The sequence below is a fragment of the Oryzias melastigma genome, linkage group LG3, assembly GCF_002922805.2.
Source record: "Oryzias melastigma strain HK-1 linkage group LG3, ASM292280v2, whole genome shotgun sequence".
Taxonomy (NCBI): domain Eukaryota; kingdom Metazoa; phylum Chordata; class Actinopteri; order Beloniformes; family Adrianichthyidae; genus Oryzias; species Oryzias melastigma.
The window spans coordinates 18,251,936-18,271,732 of record NC_050514.1 but is presented as its reverse complement, the minus strand read 5'-3'; positions in this window follow the sequence as shown (position 1 = coordinate 18,271,732).

Here is a 19,797-nt window from a genome sequence, read left to right as displayed (position 1 = left end):
CTCCTTTGTGGGGTGGGGGGCATACTGATGAAAGGTTGATTGATATGGTGTCAAGAGCTCTGTGATGGATTAAACTGCGTGTGCAAACGTTATGGCCCTGGCCAGTCATGGCTGTTGCTGCCTTTTCCGCCAGCCGCTGCTGCGGCAGCTTTAAGAAAATTTGATTTTCGCAGCTCAGAAACACACGGCAGCCCCTTTCTCTCTGCTGCCTGACTTCCATTTAGTTTGAGAGTGCACAAGTGATTCTTTATTGGATGAAATCTGCGCCGGATTGGATAAAGTGTTAGAGCGCTGAGCCATCCATCACTATCACCGCCCCAGCTCCAGTTTCATTTTAAAAGAAAAGAATGAAAGCAAGAAAAAAAAAAACAAAAAGAAGAATAAAAACAGACAGCCACAGGATGTTGGAGATTTAAAAATTAACAGTGGCAGGGGAAAAAAAAGATCTATCCTCCAACCACTAAGCCTGTTTCCTCTGCTAGAGAATACCATGCTCTGCTCTGTAGAAATACCTCCAGGAATCTCAAGCTCTTCCTTTATTTTCTTCTCAAATGGAGTAAAGTCCAAACCTGTTCAAACTCTGCTCTACAGGTGTAGGTTATTTAAAGCAATAGTTGCTCTTTTTGAGTGTGACCATTAAAATTGAAAAAAAGGGCTATAATTTTAGTGTTAGTCTTTGACCAAGTAAAACAATTAGCTTTATCTATTTTTGCACTGTATGTCAGAGTCGTGAATATGATTACTTGTAGAAATTTTACAAAATTGTTACCTTTAGCTTAACTATTGGATTTTATTTTATTTATTTATATATTAGGAACTTGGTTTATCTCTATTGTTTGTATTAAATAATATTAATGAGACTAAATAGAAAAACGAAACAACCGAGTAGACACATGAACATAAAACACAATGAGGATGAAATTTTGCGTCCTTTCTTTTGCCACAATTGGTAAATATTTTATTATTTGTGCTTGCTGATGTGCTGTCGAGTTCAAAGTTTATTAGTTTGATTTATAGCATAGAATCCCTTCTATTGTCCTTTTGGAAAATGAACAGAAAGATACAAGTACCTAGAAAAGGAATCAAAAGCACAAGATTTCCCTCTGTCACTTCCAGAGGCATATTGAGTAATCTATCCTGTGGGTGTCGCTATATCATCTTTACTGTCAATTACAAGATTGATTAGCTGACTTTAGACAGGTGTGTGTTTTAGCCGTAAGGGCAAAATGTTTCCAACCGCTTTTGCGGGAAGAAATGGAAGAATAAAAGGGAATTCTGTTTTTGATTATGTAAAAAATTAAATTAAAAAAATCTACAGCTTCGATAGGAGTGCAAAGACTTTCATTTTGCCTGTCAGCCAGGTCAATCTAGCACCACACACCCCAGTAGCTTCAAGTTCTAGACTTATCTCTCTTAACTCACTAACACAGATAACCCCAGTGACAGAGACTCAAGTAAATGCTGAGACATAGTTACTGATCACACTGAAAATAAGATTCGTGAGGCTCCACCTGCTGCTGCGTGTGGGTACCGCCCATTTCATGATGTCATCCTAGAGATGTCTTTGTATCTCCCATAAAAATAACATCAATTTCTTTTCAAAGATGGATGCACATACCATACATCTGCCCTTAGTAGGCCCGGCCATCACAAAACTGGTTCACAACAGAAATACACTCGCCGTCTGGACGACTGTGTCCGACCAGTAGCAAACACTTGTTTGATCTGGAATTTATTGAAGACAGGACACAACTGGAAGATATACAGTATTCTGTATCTAAAATATTTTTAAAAGTTTTTTGCTGATCACCGCTAGCTCAGTGGAGCAATTGTGTGTTGGTGTTAGACTGGGGGGGGTGCTGTCAGAGCAGACTCTTCCTGAAATGTACTGTCTCAATCTGTGACGTCAGATCATGAGGACCCGGTTGTTTTTGTGGGTATGGGAGGGGCTGCTGTTGAGAGCGCAGGTTTTTAGAGGATTACTCAGAAATGCGTGAACGGATCAAAATACCTCTTTGGGGCTCTTTGTAGTGAGGATTGAGCAGTATAATACTCTTAAAAGCTCAAAAAGTATGTTTTTTCATGGTATAGCCCCTTTAAGTACACAATGACCTTTTTGTTTTGGTTTGGTAGCTGTGTCATAAAAAAAAAAAAAAAAAAACAATGATTAAAACTCTAGTCATTGTGCTTTTAATACAAGGCTGTATTCAGACTGGTTTGGTTTGCTTAAAATGAACCAAAGTTTGTTTCCCCCAATAATCTGCAACACATTCTCAGTCTGAATACGCCCAAACGCACCCTGGCCTGGGACCAGGAACTGCTCTCTGACCCATCTTATGATGTGGTTTTGGATCATTTCCAATTGGACTGAGCTCCAGTTTCCTCTGAGTTTCTTCAGTCTGAATAGGCTCTGTGCTCGGAGAGGAACAACTGGACCAAAACGGCCACCATAGCCGGTCGGGATGGAAACAGAGTAGTGGCGCAATGATGAGACACAGCAACTTTTTTAAATATGGTTGGATGACTGCAAGCTGATTAAAACAACTTTTGCTGTTTTCTCGACAATCTATGTCATGAACACTTATCAGCGTACCTTCTTAGTGGTCATCTCCTCGGTAAATGCTTTTCAGCATGCCTCAGCCATACCAAAGTAACAGTAAAAAGAGTTCTACCTAATGTTGATACAGACATTTAAAAATGGTCAGTGAAATATAAAACTTGACGAAGTGAACTTGCAAAGCGTTGGATTTCCTATATTCCTCCTCTTGTTGCCTTGCCCCACCTTTATTATACCTGACCAATGACTGATTAGATCTTTAATCATATGTTTTGTTTGCAAGCTTTGGTTCAAAGCAAAAATCTCCATTTGACGACAGTCTAAATACAGACCAATGTCAAGGTTCAGGACTTGATCCAGACCAGTTTAAGCAAACGAAGTCCGAACCAAAGGACTTTTCCAGTCTGAATATACTCTATGTTAAGAGGGGTCCCTCCTCCACTACAGTCCTACACCCACATCCCTGGACCAGTTCAATTTGGTTTGCTCCTGACCTCTGAATTGGTCGGACTCACATTTGACAATCTCTGCCCCATCCATCTCATGTCCCTCAACTCTCCATTAGTACTTAGCTACATAAAGCAAATGGGCATGATTTTACCTCAAGGCGATGCAGGCGAGCTCATGAAGGGAGGAAGATTTGCTAAGAAAAAAAGCAGGCAGAGTGTTTTCAAAAAAACAGTGAAACTCCGATGTATTTCATTACTTCTTGCATAATTCATTATGAAATGCATCTTGGATGATGTAAATCTGTACAGAGGCCCTCTTTATTCCACGCCTTTACCCTTAAATGTCTCTGTGGTTGAAATGTCCTGAGGCAGTTTGGACCCACCAGTTTTCCCCACCCCCAGTCTTAATAAATCATTATGGAGCAGAGCTGCACTTATCAAGCTGGTCAGAGACTCCTAATGAGCGCAGGGACCACGACTGTGCGCAGACCCAGAAATATTTTATCAGGAGCACATTTAAACACACTACTCAGGATGTATGGCCACATTGGTGAGCTCTCTGTAAAGATCTGCTTCATAAATAACAGGCCAGAAACTGAAAACTCTATGAAGAGATGCCCAGTAAGATCCAGTTAACTGTCCTCTTATCTGACCTATCCGCAAGTCAACACTGACTGCTCTCTGTGGAGGGCTAAGATTATTTCCTGGATCTCAATGGCTCCTACGGGGCCTTATGACCTTTGTTCAGATGCTTTAGTTATGATGGCCCATCAGAGAGGAGAACATACTTGCAAGTCAGACTTAGTCATTTGTCTGAGTAATGGTGTTCTCTTTCTCCTAGACCATTGTTTGATTTATGAGTTAAAATAGGTGCTCAGAATTTTACAGCTTACCCTGTAAACAAGAAAAACCTCTTTACTTTAAATAGAGTTTTTTGGGGTTTTAAAACAAAAAGGAATGCTCTTAATTTTCTTTTTAGGTAAGTCATCTCTCTACGTCTTTAGTGAATAATGTTACTGTATTTGGTCATTTGCTAGACGGCTAATCGAAAGCGAACTTCAAGTCTGTATGGCCTCCATGTTTTTGAAAGAGAAGCACTTTTCTTTTAACTACTTGCAGACATTGTACTCCTTCTGTCTGCTTCGTCAAATGAAACACTGTTTTGATTGACAGGATCATGACTTTTATTGTATGATTGAAGGGAATATTACAAAAGAAGTATGCAAGTCTTCTCCACAGTTTTTTTTTATTATTATTAATGAACTAATGCATTTTTATACGGGTAGGTAAGACATTTAGAGGTAAAATGAGAAAAAGAAAGAGATCATATCACAGGTTGTGGCCACTCTCTTTGATACAGGCAGACTATCATTAAAGAAATGCTTAAGCTCTTAGCAATGAATCCACTATTCAGAAACACCTGACCCAAGATAATGGCAAGTACATTGTTAATGCATCATTTTTTTAATAAGTATGAAAATTGCCTGGAATACTGAACAAAGGCGGAATGATCAAGGGCCTGGGAGTAGTAGTAATAATAGCAGGTAAGAAAAGCCTTTCTCTGATGTTCATTTTCTGTTTTAAATGTGCAAAACTAAAAAAAATGCAATAAAAAACATTACATGGTAGTTGTTTTGTGCCAAGAAACATTAGGCTGTGTAGAGATGACTCAAACAGAGCAAACAGTGAACCTCCTTTTTCCTGATTTATTTAACTTTTATTTTTTAATGATAAATCTCGTTCACTCAGAAACTGATATAAATGTTTTAAAATTTAACCTAGACAAGACAAGAAAAACACAGGGAAATAGAATAGCAAGAAGATAAGATAAAAGATTTTAAATTTAATAATTCACAGTGCAGTCTTTCAATCATTTTTTTTTTCTTTCTACTGAAAGTGTTTGATGAGGATACACCTTAGGATACACCTTATTTCTCTGCTGTGCTCCAAAGAGGTGTTAAGAGAGGGAGGTAGGCCTCAGTATGAGACACTTCTAGTGTTAATGTTGGGATAAGAAAATACACTAAATACCTTTTTATCTTACCTTACATGCACACTAGTCAGATATTCTCATGAAATAGTATTTATTCAGAACAAGACAGTTGTTTAGCCAGTCCAAATAAGGTAATATATACGAGGATATGCCATATTTCAAATGAGGCAAGGTATTACTTTATACACACACACATACAGTATATATATATATATATTTATTTTTTTTTTTTTCCAGAAAATTGTTATATGTAAACACATGTTGCAGCAATAACACGCACTAAAAGTTAGAGTATTCATTATGTGTTTCATGATCAGCTGAATATAAATAATCTTTTCTGTCTTTTATTTTGAAACAAACTCCATTGCTCCACGTGGCAAATGATAAAATGATGATGTAAAAAATATACAATTTCCCTAGCTATATTGTCTGCTGCATCTGCTACTAATTGATGACACTGATTAGTAGCAGATTTAACACAAGTTCATAACCCCTGATGAATTTGTGTTATCATGAAAAAGCTCACAGTAAAGTCTGTAAACACAGCAGCTCTGACTGTAAAGTATGCAGGGCAGATGAAACAGTAGGACGTGGTCATTAAGTCCCAAAAACTTCAGCTGTTTCAGAATTGTTTTAGGTAAAATTCATTTTTTTTTTAAAGTCTAGAAATGTAAGTCTTTGTACCCAACATAAAATACAGCTCAGCAACAGTTTCACACAGGAAACAGATTGTGATTTACAGTTTTAAATAAAAAAGAGATAAAACACTGAGGTGACAGGAAAAAAATGGAGTCAGAGATGATGAGGGAGAAAGAAGGATTTGCTGCTGAGGTGCAGCCCTCTGCCTCTCTTTTAAGTAGAGCCCCAGCATGCTCAGCAGCATAGCCAGTCAGACCTGCAGCTCCCCGAGGATTCAAGCTCTGCTCAAGGAGTTCTCCACTGTGAGGCTTCTCTGTGTGAGCGACAGGCCACGGCTCTTTTTCACCTCACTGATCACATACATGGTTTCCGGCCAGGATTCACATGTTGTTGACACTGTGTCTGAGGAAATGCTCTGTGATAGCATCCCATTATCGATCAACTATCTATGATCATGGCTGCTGAAAAAGGAACCTGGAGTTTATCAGCAGTGATATTTAATACTATATAGAAGATAGGCAGCCCAGCCTGTGGTCTGCCATATTAGGGACGAGGATGTTAGGGTTCACCAAAGGTGAGAGGCCCTCCTCTCCGTCTGTAGTCATGAGAGTCAAGTTCAGCCAAAGGGTCTGTGGGGGGACGGAGGTCTGGACGCCACGTCCATCTGGATCAATCTGAATATAGAAACCAGCCGACTGAGATTGAAACAGCCCCCTCCCCATCCCGCAACTGAGGAAGATGGCTGAAGGGGATGGCTGATTTGGGAAATGTGATTTTTCTAACCAGGAAATAACTGAACTGACAGCTTTTCAAAACACTTAATGCAATGCAAATTGATTTTCAACATAACCATCTACATTTTTTTTAATCGTGCTTGTTCCTTTTTATTAGACCTTCTGCGTGTGTCCAAAAAAACTAGAGTTATTAATTTTTTTTATTTGAAAAAAATAATACCAAAATTAGGTGACATTAAACCTTTGACTCTTTCAAACCATTTTAATATTTAAATGTTAATTTTTTTTTTTCAGTCGAGCCCAATGCAAGGATCCCAACAACTGTTTTGTTTGATAATAGATGTCGTGCGTCTGTGAGGGTGGATGTGTGCGCAAAAAGCATTCATGAGATTAGCGTGAGCCTTGTCCTCCCTGAAGGTGCAAAGGCCAGGCACGCTGCCGCTGCTCATATGCATCTCCTTTATAGTCCATTGTGTGCAATCACAGTCCTCTCGCTTCTCAGAGCCAGACTTTTGACCCCTTTTATTTTGCTGTCCATTTTCAGCTGCTCCGCAACATAACAGGCAGTGGGCTGTTGAACAGATGTGGAGGGGGAAGCCAGTGAATACTAATGAAGGCCTCAAAAACTCAGAATGTGTAGTATTAATGGTGGGGTGGACAAAAGATGTATAGAAGTGTTTTTTTTTTTTTTTTTGATGAAATAGCTTAACTTAAAAGTCACCATGCTTGTCCCAGACCATGGGGGAGCATGCAGTGTGTCACCCTCGTGTAAGCGTGTGCACATAGCCGTCTGTATGCCCGAGTGTCCCCAGGGTGGATAAAACACGCGACTCTTTGGCAGTTCCCTCCTGTCACTGCAAAGGCCTCTGTGTGTGGAAGGGTGTGATGAATCTCACACGGACCGGTTATGGTGGCAGGACAGCAGTGGATCTAGCGCTCCCTCCCTCACCGCCTCTCCCATTTCTCTTCCTCCTTCTTCTTCATTCCTATCTTTCCTTTGCTCTGACCGGGGGACAGTGTTGGGTCAGAGGCGAGTCTTTAACGTGCCCGTCTTTTGGGAGGATAATTAAATCCATGCAAAGCTGGAGCGCTGATTGGCCAGACTCCTCCACACAGGTACCTGTTCGTCCTTTTCTATAGAGCTGCTCAGCTCTGCTAGGTGCTGTCATCTAAGCTTTGTCGACAGACTGATTTACTCTCCACTGTTTTGCACTGTCTCTCACTCCCCTCCCTCTTTTTCCTTAACCCAACACACACACAAACACACACCTACTGTACACAAGGCTGTGCTCAAGTGTGCGTGTTTCTATCATAGAGTAACTTTTAATAGTGTTTGCTAGAATGAGAATACATAGCTCGGTTTCCCTCTACACTGTGTGGGTTTACAAGTTTACAGGTGTAGAGTGGGAGAGGCACATTTTATGCTCTGAGGTGGCAAATGTCATGTTTTTGAAGTTGAAGTGGGTTGTCTTTACTGCTCTGGGCTGTACCAGGTGCTTCTGCACCTCTGATCGCCTCTGATCGACTTTCACAAAGGTTACATCGTCTCTCTTTTCTGTGATTTTGTGCATTTGATGTGTTATTCCACGCTGAGATAAAAACCAAGGTGTGTGGCAAACTGTGATGATTCTGATGCAGTTAAATCTGTTTGACTGCTTTGCAACAGTTACTTTGTAGCCTGAAGAGGTTTCTGAAATCTTGCACTTTCTTTGGATTAAAAATCAGAACTTTATATGGGAAGTTCATAAAAACAGCACATTTTTTCTTATTATTACAAATTACCTATTAAATTATTCACTTTCAGTTTAAAATATTTTCTTTAGACATTTGTTTGTACTTTCTCAGCCGTCACGTTCTCTCAAAGTTTATGCAAGCAGCAACTTACCAATTTATAATAAGAGGAGGAAGCAAGGCTTCCTGTAAATGTCACACTCAGTTTCAGCTGGAAACTTATTTTTCCAAAGGGTCAGTGCAAGAATCTTATGTTTTCTGCAGCTTGGAAAGTGAGCTCAGGAAAACCACTTGACATATTTTCCAGAAATCTGCCAAAAAATTGACATCCTGCATGTCATGGTGTTCTAATATATCTTAAATGTGTTAGCATTCCACTTATTGAATGAGGCTGGGTAACCCATTTAGAAGTTGTTTTAAACTGATTTTACACGTACATCCACCAGTCCAAAAGGTTAATGGCTGACAAATTAACCCCTGAAGCATTATCTTACAAATGGCCTACAGCACATGATAACCTATAATCAATATCACCAATTATATGTCAGACTGAGGCTGCCGGCCGCGACCTGTCTCTCATGAAGAGACCTTCATAGGAAACAGGATCTCTTCCACTATGCAGATGCAGGATATCTCCTACACTGATGTCATTAGAGACACCTGGGACCCCCTCTCATCCACTGACTGTATCCATTTGTAGGACTCTGTCACGCTGAAACCCTTTTGCTGGCTTAGTTTTTGCCTTTTTTTAAGACCTTTCTCTCTGTGCCCTCCACCTCTCAAAACCTCAACACCTTCCAGACACATCCTCTATTTTTTATCATTTTTTTTGTCAGTTTTCAACACTAGTTTTAAAAGTTCAGCTTCTCCTTCAGATTTCTAAATGTTTAATAATGTGTGCTATCAAATTTGATGTGGTACTACAATGTGTCTCTAAATTAATGCTTCCTTCTTATGTGGAACTTGACTTCAAGAAATAACTTCAGTTATATTGTTAATTTGCTTCAATGTTTATGATTAATTATCATATGATCATAAGATTACAATTTGGCCTTTCTCCTATATATGACCTAAAAACAGCCTGCTCAAACAATTACACAAAATTAAAAAATGTTCTTAGTTTCTGATTGCAGATTTAACAACTTTAAATCCTCCATTGTTCATTCTTCAAGTCGACTCTTTGACTTAACTCTCTTTAATTCAATTCAACTTTATTTAGATAGCCAAATTACACAAAAGAGAATTTGTCCAACATAAAATTTGTCATAAAATATAAACAATTGCTGATTGCTAAATTAAAGAGACTAAACATGGGGAAATGAAAAGGGATGTGGCACACCGTATTTTAAAAAGGTTATTTATAGATTATTTTATGTTTGCAAATTTTGATTAATAATCATTTTGTTTTAATTGAAAATAGTAAAAAATAAAATGCAGAGTGAGGAAAAAAATTGAAGTAGATGTTGGCCTTTAGATTAAGATGCAGATTTTAAGATTATGCAAATTAAATATTAACATTAGTCATTTGTATTAGTCTCTATAAACATTTTAAAGAATAAAATGTGATTAAAATGTATTTTTTACAAATGTTTATATTCATTTAGTAAGGCTAAATATTGTTATAACTAAATGAATCAAATAAAATAGAAAATATGTTATTTCCAAGACATTTTTTAACTTTACCTAAAGACATAAACAATCATAATAATATTTATATTCAAAAAAAGTATTTGTAAATTGTCTTTACCCGTGGAGCCTTGCGGACAGACAGAGGGCAGGAGGGGAGCCAGGCGGCAGACTCTGCCGTCTGTGTCCTTCCAGTTTCGTTAATGGTCACTGCGGAGACCTTGAACTTCACTGGCTGGGGGGTTCAGGCGTGGGGGCCAGCTGAGAGCCATATGCCCCCCTCCAAAATGACTGCTGTCCCCCAGAACTGGGTGAGTGATGCTCGCTGCCTGCTGCAGCAGCTGCTTCTCCGGCCTTACCTGGATTTAAGCTAGGCTACTTCAAAAACTCCTCGTGCCGACGTCACGCGCCGTTTTTACCTTAATTTCGACGCAATTAAGCCTTTCCTATCACTTATTTATAATCAATTTTTAATGAAAAATTATAATATGGATTTATTTTAAATTTTAACTGTTAAACGGGCTTTATTTAGACGGCCTTCAGCAGTTTTTGACTATAAAACATTTAGAAGAAAATTAGGCCTCCTTTACATAATTTTACTCATATTTCCCAACCTAAGCGATACTTCTGTTCAGTCTGAAGTGCAGCTTAATTCAAACACACATTTCATTTTATTCCTGTTCTTTTTTTCTTCTAAATGTGCCAGTAATATCACTGCTCCTTATCGGGGTTTATTTATTTATTTAATCATTTTATTTTATTTTAAACACCGGCTATTTAGTTTCACAAATGCTAATTTATTAATGATGCGCGCGGCAGTAGATAGTTTTACATCCTGCATTGATGTTTCAGGTCGCTATTTTTGTTGCACATCAATTTTGGCTGCAATAGCTCATGCAGGCCCTGTCTTCTGATATGCCAGCTCAAAATAACTGCAGGCACTGAATAAAACAGCTTTTTTTCTATATCCATTTTTTTATATTTTAAAAGAGTAAAACGACTTCAGTTATAAAAATCGTTTTTAAGCATTTATAATGCAAAAATATTCATGTTTTTTGATTAATTGCTTGTCTTAATACACATTTGTTTTAAATATTATTTGTGTCTAAAAACTACAGCTAAAAGTAATTTAAAATTTATCTTATTTAAATTTTGTAATTAAAAAAAATCGAAAATGAATCAAAACAGGTTCCTGTTGCTTTGCTGTTTTCCTAATTAGTGCATTCATGCTAACAAGTGTCCTATTACAATATAATGAATATTAAATAGACAGAATGAACTTGTCACCTTCAATTGGATCAGGCGCCAAATTCCTCAACAGTTGGCCTGCTATAGGCAATTAATACAAGCTATTACCCTGCGTTTAAGCCTAATTAGCTCCGATTAGTTGCAAAAAAGGGAGGGGTGGGGCTGCTAATTGAAAAGCCCTTCAGAGAAGCAGGCTGTGGGCTCCTCGTAAGCAGCTCTCAATGGTAAATACCATTCACATTCAAATGAGAGCGACAAACTTTGGCACGGAAACAAGCACGCGTCCGCCTCCCGGCCTCACGGGCTGCTTTAAAAAAACGCCTTTTGTTAACCCGACACGTGTTTAGAGGAGCGTTTTATTGTTAATTCCGTGCCAGGGTGGCAACGTGCCAGAGGGTCCGGGGAGCATACAGAAAACAATGTAAACATTTGATTTATCACATTTATTTTATTGTAATTATTATTTTAGTCTAAATTTAAAAAGTGTAGTTCCTAAAAAAAACACATGACTAATAAAAAAACAAAAAAATAATAACACAAGAGCCATCAAAAGCAGACTGGAAGAATAATGTCATTGAAATAAAGAGAAAAATGGGGGGTGTTCGTGTTAAAAATGGATTTTAAATGCGTTTATACAGTGCAGGGAGCAGCAGAGCCTTGCACCTGTCTCCCTCTCGCACCCCTCCTGCTGCTGCTGCCTGCAATGAAAGTCGCTTTTTTGTGTGTGTATGTGCGCACGCGCGTGCGTGTGTCTAGCCATGCATGTCATATTTCTGACCGACACACACACACGCAGGCACGCACGCACGCAAACAACGCCTTTCCTGCGGCATTTGTCTCTTTCTTGTGCATTACTGTGAATATGTGACCTAAATAACCATTTTATCGTCTGTTCCCCCTTTTAGACTTCTCACAAGAATAATCTGTAAAATTGCACGTTTTGTTGCATCTCCCTCTCCTTGCCAACTGTATAGTCTTCTTTGATAAGTGCAATATTAACATGATAAGGAGATGTCAATGAAAGGCTCTCTACCTGACTGAGCAGAAGGCTCTGTGATATAAGCTACTGGCTCTAATGTAATATTAATGCATGCAGGGCTGATTTCTTATCAGGAAAGATCTCTCCAAAATTGTCCTCCACAGGGACCCACTTAGAGTGAAGCACACATAATAGGAATGATCACTCTTTTTTTAGGCAGCACCTGAAATTTATTCCTCGATATTTTGGAATAAGTGGCTAGAATTTAAAAAGCTTAAATTACAGAGGCACATACTTTTTTAGTACTTTTAAAAAGCTAATTTAGGAGGTACATTTGAAATAATGATTTGTAATATTTTAACAAAATAGTTTTTTATCTGTCTTTATAAATACATTTTTAATTCTCACTTAATTTCTAAAAATGGATTATGAAATACTTTGACAAAATGTACCTTATTTTAAACGCTTAAACATGAAACAGTCAATTTAAAACAGTAAATTATTAGTAAGTATGCTACTCAGTTCAAATTAAAATAATTTAAAACCAATAAATATTTGTAAAATGTAATTTTGTTTCTTTCATAATAGTTAATTTGCAAACATGATTATTTATTTATAATATAGTTTCAGCAAAATTATTTTTTGCTTGACAAAACAATAATAATTTACATCTTTTGAACAATAAAATGAAAAGACAGGATTTACTTTTTAAGAATGAGGCCCAAATTACATTTTCCTTCCCCCATGTCACATGAGACATGTTCAAATGGATAATGCCGACTGTTGTGCGTATTGATTGTGGGACTGCAGAGGTGTAAATAAAATAGAGTGCTGATTTGTCAGCCCGGCATGCGGACACAGACGACCCGAGGATAATGAGACATAATGCTGCATGAGACGGGCCTCCTGCTGAATAAATCCCAAATCATTCCCCAAACCCATGAACGTTCAGCTGGGGGCCACAAGGTCAAGTCCATGACCTCTGACCTCAGGGAGTCTGGATTGGGAGAGGAAGTAAGGCAGGAGCTTACATGCTGCTGATGACGATGCCCGGGACCTGATTGTTGTCTCCGCAGGGTGCTGTCCTCAGTCCTGCATTCCCTTAACTGCTTCTTGATTTTTTTCCAAAGCCTCATCCATTATTTAACACACTTAATAAAAGTTTTTTTTCAGAGCCATCAGGTCTTACCAGATGACTTGAGAAAAGGGGCCTCCTGAGTGGCCAGACAGACTAGAAAATCCAAATGGACACAGTGGAGCTGCTAAAACACACATGGGCTCTAAACAAACAGAAAACACAGTTTGCATTATTGAGAAGTGCATTCAGTGTAAGAGCTTTTTCAATATTTCACAAGCTCAATCTCAGATATAGAAGAATGTTTAATTAAAGCCAACTTTTTCAGTGAGTCAAAGTAAAGCAAAAGTGCAAAAACAATAAAAATTTCAAACAAAATAAAGATGTTTAAAATATGTTGTAAATAAAAATGTAGCACACAAATGTAAAAAAAACACTTGGTGATTTAAATATTATAAATCAAAGATTTTAGTAGTAATAGTTTTTAAGAAAATATTTTTGAGTGCTTTTATAATTTGAAAATTGAAGTCAATTTATACATTTAGTCCGTTAAAACAAGAAAAACTCATCAAGACTATTCACCGAATCAAAGACAATAACTTTAGTATTCTTCAAATCCTTCTTTTGGCCTAATTTAACTTCACGTCTCTTTTAATCCTAATTCATCTGAGAGGTGTGGTGGCTTTTACTTTGGAGACTGACTTAACCTATGTCTGGACACAGCTTTTGTACTGGCCTCTGCAAGGTTTTGAATATTCAAATCTTTGTTGAAGAAGCGTGACATAACCTTTCCCCCTTAATGAGATGTGTGCTCATGCACTTCCCATCTGTGTCCAGAGAGGGCAGGGCTATCGTGGGAGTGGGGGTGGGTAGACAGCGTATGGAGCAGTAGCTGGCCAACGCAGAAAGGTCAGTGGAGGCAAGACGCAGGCGGGCTGTACGGCTGCTAAAGCTTTGAACCTAACAGATGGTGAAGGTTAGGTGACGTCCCCTCTCCTGCCCTTTCCCCGGTAATTGAGGATAATTTGAGTACCAAAGAAAGCAGGCCTGTCCACTGTCAGGCCCAGAGAGGAGAGACGAGGTTAATATGAAAATGATTTTGCATTACAGCTGGCTTTGTGAGGCTGGGCGCTATCCTAATCCTGGCCTGGGGCAGCAGGAATGAAGAAGTGTCACCCTGGGTCCAGGCACCACGCCATGCACATGAATACATTTCCAACCCACGGCCCTGTGCCCCCCATTAACCAGCATTCTGCCAGCACCGATTACACACTCCCACTCAGGAACCAGGCAGGCTTTTGGGGCATTTTAGGGAGGATTGGGTGTGAACCTCCATCACCTCTTATCCCGTAAGAACAAAAGACGCACAGAAAGATATCAATGGGGATTTTCCACCTCTTTCAAAGGTACTACTGCCAATAACTTAATTCTTTTGCAAAAAAAAAAAAAAAAAAAACTTTGACAAAAGTTAATTTATAAAGCCCCCCAAAAAATTGAATATTTTGAAATTTTAAAGTTGGTAATGTTTTTTATTTTCAATAAATATGACAAATTTGTCAAACTTTATATCAGCTGTAACTCCAACAGTTCTTACATCTCCAGCGATGGAATCAAAGGTGTCCACAGAATTACCCCTTTGCTGCGTCAAAGGCCTTTTGCAGCTGAAAACTTCCTTAAGGCTGTTAACCTGAGGAGCTTTGGAGAGAGTTTCTGGTTTAATGGAAGTACAGCGGGGACCCCGTCACAACCTCAAGCGGGTCACGATACAGAGTTAACTCCAGCTCCTCCCCTCTTAGAGGCTGCTGTAAAGTTTCTTCACTTTCTGAGCTCTTGGTGTGGTTAAAGAAAATGAAATACATTTGCTTCGTTGGCAAATAAAAGCAAATATTTAATTTTTTTTTAAATATGTGTGCCACTAATATTAAAGAAGCACACAAAAGGATTTTAAGCTCCATGTGGTGTAGACGCCAGGAGTCGTCTGTGTTTTTGACTGTCATGTAATCTTAAGTCTAATAGTGCTTCCCACCTGTACTCTTTCTTTGAATTCCTTGTTATAGGTCACATGTTCGATGCTCACTCACTGAAGTAAATAAACACACTCCTTGTTGTTTCTGAAGTAGCTGCTTTGTTGTGGGGCTGGGTGGGCGCCAGGCTCCCACAGGTGTAGTCCAGATGAAGGGGTCTTTACCGGGATGTCCCCACTGCTGTGGCCTTTGCTTGTCCGTCTTGGTCTCGAGAGCAGCGAGCTTTATAACTGCCCGGCCTGTGACCCCCCCCTCCTCCTCGGGAGTAGGAAAGGACCCTCCCTGCCCTGGAGGCTTTTTTCCCTTGCTAAAGCGACGACTATCATCATTCTCTCCTGCTCCTTTCGTGCTCCATATAAAAGTCCCTGTTGTAGTTTTTTGAGAAATAAAACAAGTTCAGGTTAGTGTGTGAGCATACCTACATAAGCTTTTATTGGCTCCATATTGATTTGGATCAAACAGAATAACTGTCGGTGAGATGGAGTTTGTTTCACTTGGCCTAAAGACGGGATGTTCATCCTGTTGTCTCTTCTTTCATTTCCCTCAACCTCGTATGTTTTTGTGTTTTGGTCAGTTGACGTGTTTGTCATTTTCCCTGAGGAAGAAGGTCAAATTAAAATTTTTACTACTTCCCCAGACGATGAGCAAAACAGCTGTTTTATCTCTCTTTTATATGTCTCTTAGGCAAGCGTCTATCCACCACATGACAATGCTTGCACACTAAATATATTATCTACTTAGCTCCTTCATGCATCTCACATTTTAGAAAATCTTTCATTTATGTTAAAGTTGTTTTTTTTTTCACCTGGAAGATATTTTTTACTGCTTTTTGTTTGTTTTGTTTTAAAAATTTTTGATTTTGTTGACCAGTGAAGCCATATTTTTATGAGTTCACACTTACACTTTCACATTGTTTTGTTCTTTTTGTAACAACCTGAAAAAAAATAATCTTCATAATCCTTTTAACCAACTCCATTATGAGAAAAAAAGAGCAAAAAAAGACAGTTTTACTTAAGATCAATTGTAAACAAACCCAAGGCAGTTCTTTGAAAAACCCTACCAAGAGATTTACCTTGCCCTGTGGCAAATAATATGCCTTGAACTTGGTTTAAGTTTCAAGTGTCCTGGGTTAATAAAAATCAGGAACAAAAGAAAAGCATCGTCTGAACAGCAAATATTGTCTGCTGGTTGGGCAAAATGTCAAGATTGCCTTTTTTGTTGTCTCTGAGAAGTTGATCTACTGTCTGACAAATCCTTGAACGTATCCCCATTTACTGGAATGTAGTCGGAGAAATGTAAAACATCTGTATGTATGGTTTGAGGGTTGATTTCTTCTGTGTTTCATATTTTAGGTTATGTCTTCTCATTTTTATTGGAGGTAGATGTTTGTTTCCTTCCTTAGCTTCTTTTTTTAATTTTTTTTACATTGTGGGTAATTTTGTGTAACGTTATTACAGAAATTTCCACATGCTACACACTGTTATTTGTTTGATGAATGAACATGTTGAAAATAAAACATTCTTTCTTGCTTCATAATAGCATTTTTTTGGGGATGATAAAGATTTTAGTAACTATTTCCTCTTTCATGGTAATAGCATTGCTGGGAACCAAGTATTGCTCTGTTCCCCTAATCAGCCTCATCAAGCTATGATGAAAGCTTATAGGAATCTGTCACAGGGGCCTGGTGTGACATCCATTACTCCTTAATATCCCCAAACTTTACACTCTTCTCTCCTTCTCTTCTCTACCTCGCCTTTTTTTTACTTAAACCTGCACATTTTGTCTTTTGTTTGTTTATGTGAACACATCAGAGCAGGGTAGCTAAGTAATGATCAAAGAAAGCCGCTGCTCCACTGCTGAGTCACTTTTCTTTTAATTGGACACAGCTTTTCAGCGATTCTCACTAGCTGCATGAAGGGAGGAACGATACTGCCTGTAATTTGGTTTTCCTTTGTAGTGAGCCCCTGTCAGAGCCAAATAAACTGAGTGCAGCTCACCGACCAGGCAACCTTTCCCTGCAAACCGCTGCACCCCAGCAAGACATCCTTCCCTGTCATCTGATGTTCCACTCCACTTAAAACAGAGCTAGGGGGTTGGAGTGGAAAAAAAAGACAAAGGCACCAGCCCTGCTATCATCATTTTATTTTTGATTTTTTTCCAATCCCATTCTTTAATCCTTCTGATGAAGTCTGGACAGGCAGAAGCATGCTCTCGCAGACAGCAATTTCACTTCACCATATGTGACTCACACTTGGAATGGCAGAAAGGAGAAGGGTCTGTCGTGAGCGTAGCCAGGAGAAAGGAGAGAGGAGGAAAATACACAACGTGATACCCAGAATGGGCAGCAGCCGGGGCTCGCTGTTACTCTGTGATGTTCTGCTTTGCAGCATCCCGTCGTGCTTCTCCGGCGACATACCCATCATGCATTCTGTGTTACAGCCTCCCCATAATGAAGGGTGTCAGAAATGGCACGCGGCCTGTTAGAAATATTCAACACAAATACATGTAAATAGAAGAGCCAGGTACTTACACCAATAGAGCCAGGTATGCACACAAAATGGTGGTGAGCACAGTGCTGCTTAGCCCCTCCTAGCAGTGACGCGGTGCCGATACTCTGATCACATGACGAGATCCGAAATAGCTGTGAATGTAGTGTGGCTGCAGTCTGGTGTTCCTGTGTTATTCATCCGCGCAGAGGCCGCGCCTGGAGGACACGTGTCGTTTCCAGACAGACAAACAAAGAGACAAGTTTAATATCTGATTAATGACATAGATTTAAAAAAAATCTCTTTATAAAAATCTGTTTAACTAAAAAACATTGCAGTATTGATAAATGTTGGTAAATAAGCATATCAGCAGACTAATATTTCATTTTTTATGAACATCATGTCTAAGTAAAGAAAAAAAAGGGAAAGACAGCAGATAGAAGCCAAAATAATTAAATTTAGGTCAATAGACCTTGCCCCGTTACACACAAGAAGAGATCCATAATCCAGCTTGTTCCTTGATCTGTTTGCATTTTCCGCACACCTTGTGCTGACCAAGCACAATGCTCCTTAGCTCTCACACTCACTTCCTATATGCATAATATATCCCTCTCATATTTACTCCAGACCTGTTTGTAACCCACCCCCTCACACTTGCAAATGCACAGATCTCTGAAGGATTCATTGCTTTCGTTCGTGACAGGATGGATGGATGCAGGGGAGCAAGTACCAGGTCACACTCTGATTGGGTGGAGTGTAATTAAGGTTGCATTTGTCAGCTTTCAATTTTAGGTGAAAATTGAAGGGGAAGTAGAGTGGTTGTGTCTATTACTAGGCTCACCTGAGAGTTCAGGGGCATGTATCAGTTCTCAGTCCCCTCTAATGGGTCACTACGGCTTGCTGACATCAGGGGGCATTTAGAAAGAGCAGAAATCTTCTGAAGGAATTCAGTAATTCTGAAAAGAGAAGGAGAAAAAAAGATTAAACATTACAGCATTCTCCACAGTAGTGCACCACTGTTAACCGTGTCCATGCAGAGTTGGACAGTGGCTCCAGCGAATCGTTTTAAATGTATTTTAAATGGCAGTAATAAGGCTTGCTGAGTGATTGATGTTGTCAGCAAATAGCGTATACCTAAGCAACCCTAAGCCCAGCAGGTGTAGATCAGCAGCACATCAGACAGAAAGGAGACATGTGGCACGCATGTGGTGATGTCTGGAAGAAGAGACATACATCAGCAGCAGCACTACAATATGCATTTTAGTCATCGAAAGTGTGGTTAGATAGTTCTACCCAGGAGAATCTGTATAATTCTCTTTATTTGCTGCGAGGGAAACTGAAACATCCCAGGATATTGATCCAACTATTGGCGTGATCCGATGCTTTCTTTCAAGGATATTGTTAAATTGCAGCAGAACTGTCTTGGGGTGATCTCTCTGTCATCAGAGTGACATGCCTATGCTGCAGTATAGACAGCCAGGTTCTTTGCATTATGGTATACATAAGAAAAAATGTCCTTCTCAAAATAAGTTAGACATAAAATTAAAGACATTTTCCGTTGTTACAAGAGAAAAAATATCTGCAAAAAATCTGAAAAAAATGCACTAGGTACAATTTGTTTAATTTCTTGTCCTGCCGTTTTAGGACAAAATCAAATCTCTAAATTAGCTATAAACACCCATTTTTAGGTATATTGCTGAGGTAACAGGAAATAGTATGTGTTTAATGTGTATTTAGTAAATAAAGGCCCCTTTTACCCGAAGATATCCTATTTTAAGAGCTACAACAGTCCAACTTATTTCTAGACAGTGATCTACTTAAAGTAAAGGTAGAATTACACATTATAGAATAAACTAAATCAAGCAAATATGTTTCTTGAAACACGACCACTCAGACCTATGCTTAAAAATATAATGTAAAATAAAAAATATTTCATTAGACATACATTTAAATGTTACATTTTAAAGATCAAATGACTAAACAAGAAATTCAAATTTAATTGTCCTAAAACAAGTCATTTAATTTTACTGAAAAGTTATTAGGATGATGGTCTTTTTCAAGTGCAATTAGAGATTTAAACTAGAAACTAGACTTGGTGAGACTATTTTTTTGCAGTTGAAGCAGTTCTCCACATCACACACACACAAAGAAACTGCCTCTGAGACATGACAGCTGTCTGATTCGAATTACATTAAATTGTAGAACAAAACATTTCAGTCTCTATTTTAGCAGTTTTTCTGGGACAGCAAAAAAAAA